The 5,000-nt window shown below is 54.3% G+C and overlaps 1 non-coding gene across 1 annotated transcript in view; it reads right to left on the bottom strand.

The window, feature by feature from the left end:
• LOC124733753 overlaps positions 1-1,348 on the bottom strand; it is a 1,909-nt gene extending 561 nt beyond the window's left edge. Inside the window, exon 1 of the ribosomal RNA XR_007009117.1 lies at positions 1-1,348. This exon is cut by the window's left edge and continues 561 nt beyond it. This is a non-coding gene — a ribosomal RNA (small subunit ribosomal RNA).
• Between the last annotated feature and the right edge of the window lie 3,652 nt (positions 1,349-5,000).

The raw sequence follows: 5,000 nt of genomic DNA, 5'->3' as shown, positions 1-5,000 counted from the left end.
AAGAGCTATCAATCTGTCAATCCTTCCGGTGTCCGGGCCTGGTGAGGTTTCCCGTGTTGAGTCAAATTAAGCCGCAGGCTCCACTCCTGGTGGTGCCCTTCCGTCAATTCCTTTAAGTTTCAGCTTTGCAACCATACTTCCCCCGGAACCCAAAAGCTTTGGTTTCCCGGAGGCTGCCCGCCGAGTCATCGGAGGAACTGCGGCGGATCGCTGGCTGGCATCGTTTATGGTTAGAACTAGGGCGGTATCTGATCGCCTTCGAACCTCTAACTTTCGTTCTTGATTAATGAAAACATACTTGGCAAATGCTTTCGCTTCTGTTCGTCTTGCGACGATCCAAGAATTTCACCTCTAACGTCGCAATACGAATGCCCCCGCCTGTCCCTATTAATCATTACCTCGGGTTCCGAAAACCAACAAAATAGAACCGAGGTCCTATTCCATTATTCCATGCACACAGTATTCAGGCGGGCTTGCCTGCTTTAAGCACTCTAATTTGTTCAAAGTAAACGTGCCGGCCCACCGAGACACTCAATAAAGAGCACCCTGGTAGGATTTCAACGGGGTCCGCCTCGGGACGCACGAGCACGCACGAGGCGGTCGCACGCCTTCAGCTCGCCCCACCGGCAGGACGTCCCACGATACATGCCAGTTAAACACCGACGGGCGGTGAACCAACAGCGTGGGACACAAATCCAACTACGAGCTTTTTAACCGCAACAACTTTAATATACGCTATTGGAGCTGGAATTACCGCGGCTGCTGGCACCAGACTTGCCCTCCAATAGATACTCGTTAAAGGATTTAAAGTGTACTCATTCCGATTACGGGGCCTCGGATGAGTCCCGTATCGTTATTTTTCGTCACTACCTCCCCGTGCCGGGAGTGGGTAATTTGCGCGCCTGCTGCCTTCCTTGGATGTGGTAGCCGTTTCTCAGGCTCCCTCTCCGGAATCGAACCCTGATTCCCCGTTACCCGTTACAACCATGGTAGGCGCAGAACCTACCATCGACAGTTGATAAGGCAGACATTTGAAAGATGCGTCGCCGGTACGAGGACCGTGCGATCAGCCCAAAGTTATTCAGAGTCACCAAGGCAAACGGACCGGACGAGCCGACCGATTGGTTTTGATCTAATAAAAGCGTCCCTTCCATCTCTGGTCGGGACTCTGTTTGCATGTATTAGCTCTAGAATTACCACAGTTATCCAAGTAACGTGGGTACGATCTAAGGAACCATAACTGATTTAATGAGCCATTCGCGGTTTCACCTTAATGCGGCTTGTACTGAGACATGCATGGCTTAATCTTTGAGACAAGCATATGACTACTGGCAGGATCAACCAGGGAGCTGCGTCAACTAGAGCTGAGCAGCCGGCCGCCCGGGAGTGTGTCCCGGGGGCCCGCGCGAACACGCAAGCGTCCGCTCAATCATTCTGCAAACAGGAGGAGGCTGAGCTCCCCTGCACAATACACCTCGAAACCCTCTCAGGTCCCGGCGGCGCGCAGCGCCGTCCCAAGTACTTGGTCGGGTTCGAGAGAGGCGCAATCGCCCGGAGTTAGGCGAGTAGACGCTTTCGGTGCGACCACCCGTGCTCCCAACTGAGCTTGCCGCTGCCGACAGAGGCCCGGGAGCGTGCTGTCGTGGCATTGCCGGCGGGAGACAACACGCGCCACCTACGGTGACCGGCAGCTCCAACGCCAGCGCCACAGAAGGACAAAAGCCCCACTTGGGTGCCGAAGCGAACTCTCCCAGCACAGCGCACGCGCCAACACATCCGCACAGCTGCGATACAAACCACCAGCGAGAACCGCTGGGGCGACCGAGCAGCAGACGGCGTCGCGGCGCCGAGCGCCGGGCGGCGGCGCATCCTCAACGCACACAGTCCTCAATCGGACCAGCACACTGAAGATGTCCACCGCGCTTCGCACCGGGCCCGCGAGGACCTACTTTGGCCGCACGGCGCCGCGCGCAGGGTGCGCCGGCGCGCAGCTGCGACGCCTGCCGCGTCCGTCGGCCGGCGCGCCTGCCACTGGCCGCCCCCACCAGCCGGCTGTAGCGCGTGCGCCCACGCACCGCGCGGCCAGCACGCCGGGAGGCGCCCCCTCACCGGCCGGGGACGGTCCCACCCAGCCACCGCCGCGTATCGCTTCACACCCAGATGCCGTTCAGTTTCGTCGGCATGGTGGGTATCGCTGGAACAACCGGTTAGTACCTCAACCTATCGTCGCCATCACCGATTCACCCCTAGCGAGAACAACCGCACCACAACAGGTTACCATTTGTTCATTTGCGTAACTTCACCAGAAAACGCAGGCGTCCATCGCCATTTGCAACTTCAACGATTATTGCATGCCTGTGTCAGGTGTCACGCCACACTACGTCTGCCCACATACACGCAACAAAATGTGCACGCCTAGACAATACGTGGAAGGTGGCCCCCGTACGTATGCGATGTCCATTGCTCGAACGACTGTCAACCGGCCTCTGTAGCATGTCGCAGATATGGAACGCGGTGCACCATGCCATCACGGTGTGTGAGGAGAGACGACTAGGTCCGAATACATCAACAGACAGCTCATGCTGATCGCCATCCACGGCGTCCGTTCCTCCCACACGTCTCTATGGCGTACCACACTGCAATCCAGCTCTCATAGGGAGACGACACGTAGCTGCGTGCACAATATTTGCACTGTATGGTCCGCCGTTTTTGGGCGCAGTCGTTGTGCGGTCACACATGTGCCACGATGTATCATTCAGTACATAAGGACGAATGTGCAGTACAGATTGTGGTTCACGCGTACGACATCAGCGGACAGTTGACACAGGCCGCACCACAACGTAGCCTGAGTACGTCGCATGCGAAGGGCATTGAACATGCAAACTTCTCACCAACCAGCTTGCGAAGGCAGGGGGCAAGGTGGGGACGTGGGGAGGGGCGGCATGTACGTCCTGCTGCCATCCACATTACAGTGTACAGCAGGAGCATGTGGAAAGTGAGCAAGACTTGCAAGGTGTTTAACATGAAGCGATACACAGGGGTGCGGGCAGTGCGAGTAGCGAACTATATTGCGAGGGTTGCGGGTGGGCAACACTACAGTAATTGAACGAGTCGTATAACAATTACAGAGCAGGTTTAGGCGACAACGTGGGTTACGTTAAGGCGACAACATGGGTTAGGTTAAGGCACAACATGGGTTAGGTTAAGGCACAACATGGGTTAGGTTAAGGCACAACATGGGTTAGGTTAAGGCACAACATGGGTTAGGTTAAGGCACAACATGGGTTAGGTTAAGGCACAACATGGGTTAGGTTAAGGCACAACATGGGTTAGGTTAAGGCACAACATGGGTTAGGTTAAGGCACAACATGGGTTAGGTTGAGGCACAACATGGGTTAGGTTGAGGCACAACATGGGTTAGGTTGAGGCACAACATGGGTTAGGTTGAGGCACAACATGGGTTAGGTTGAGGCACAACATGGGTTAGGTTGAGGCACAACATGGGTTAGGTTGAGGTACAACATGGGTTAGGTTAAGGTACAACATGGGTTAGGTTAAGGTACAACATGGGTTAGGTTAAGGTACAACATGGGTTAGGTTAAGGTACAACATGGGTTAGGTTAAGGTACAACATGGGTTAGGTTAAGGTACAACATAGGTTAGGTTAAGGTACAACATAGGTTAGGTTAAGGTACAACATAGGTTAGGTTAAGGTACAACATAGGTTAGGTTAAGGTACAACATAGGTTAGGTTAGGTTAGGTTAGGTTACACGTTGTTGTACGGAAAGGTGTAGGGGGGGGGGGGGCGGGGGCGGCAGGTTCGTTGATAGTGATTATAGTAAGTGAATGCTTGTGACATGATCAGATTTGTCACGTCAGGATGCACCTTTGGCTTATTAGAGGCGGCGCTCCAATTCTATGCTTGTGTGAGACCTGTGTCTTTGACTCATGTCATTGTTTGTGCGCTGTGACAGGAGGTACTATTGTGATGTTGGGTGCACCGTTGTATAGGACATGTGTGGGTGTTGGTGCCTGGTCTGCGCAATGGTGGATGTCGAAAGGCTGGGATATTGTATTTTCCGCACGGACCTCCTGGTCTGGTTGTGATAGTGTGGATTGTGTAATGTGGCGGAGAAGATGCACTGGATGTTGTTCCATGCTGGTGCTTACATATTGTATGTGCGCCTGTTAGAAGCAGAGAGTGGTGCGTGATCAGAGTGTCTGGCTGACGTGTGGTTCCCATTTTGGGCAGACTCTTTCAGCATGTATACGGACAGTTGTGTATATTTGCTGTAGTTTGATGGCTCTGCATTGATTACTAATCAGCGCCGTGTGTACGGGTAATCTGGTTCCAGTCCAAAATGTTCCATCTGTGTACATTAGTGACAAAGACTCCCCCCATGCAGTGGGGCTCGGTCTGTTATAACTCTTCCGCGTAATATATTTGCCCCACGTTTTTGCGACTGCGAGTGCGAGTGCAACGCGCATGGGGACCGACATGCTGATGGCTCGGTATCGGACGCCGTACAGTGAGCAACGCGATCGCGTCTCTCGCTCGTAAGTGGTACAGGTCGCGGCTCATGTATACGGACAGCGGGAATGTCGCATATTGGAAATAACTCTTCATGAAACGCAAGTTATAGGGGTGGATTGCACTTTACGAGTGCGGGAAACGTCCGCCGTTCATCCGCTGGAGGTGCGAGTTTGGCGGTTGGGGTGGTGCACGAACGGGTGCGGGTGGCGTCATTGCCGGTCCACGGCTTCGTGCGGCAGAGCCACTGGAGATTGGGTGCTATGGTCGACAGAGGCTGCAGCCTTTGTGGGTGGCGTCGAAAGGCGGCCACTGTGGCGCCATCGCTGTCTTAGTCGGCTTGGCGTCTCATAGATGGCGGTAGCGTCGTTGCAGGAGGTCATGTTGCGGGAGACCTACAGATGGCGGTATGTTTTGTGGTGCGGACGTAGTGTTGTCAGATGCGCATAGATGGCGGTATTGCATGTG

This window comes from Schistocerca piceifrons, unplaced genomic scaffold, assembly GCF_021461385.2.
Source record: "Schistocerca piceifrons isolate TAMUIC-IGC-003096 unplaced genomic scaffold, iqSchPice1.1 HiC_scaffold_1408, whole genome shotgun sequence".
Classification (NCBI taxonomy): domain Eukaryota; kingdom Metazoa; phylum Arthropoda; class Insecta; order Orthoptera; family Acrididae; genus Schistocerca; species Schistocerca piceifrons.
This window is presented reverse-complemented; position numbering and strand designations above follow the sequence as displayed.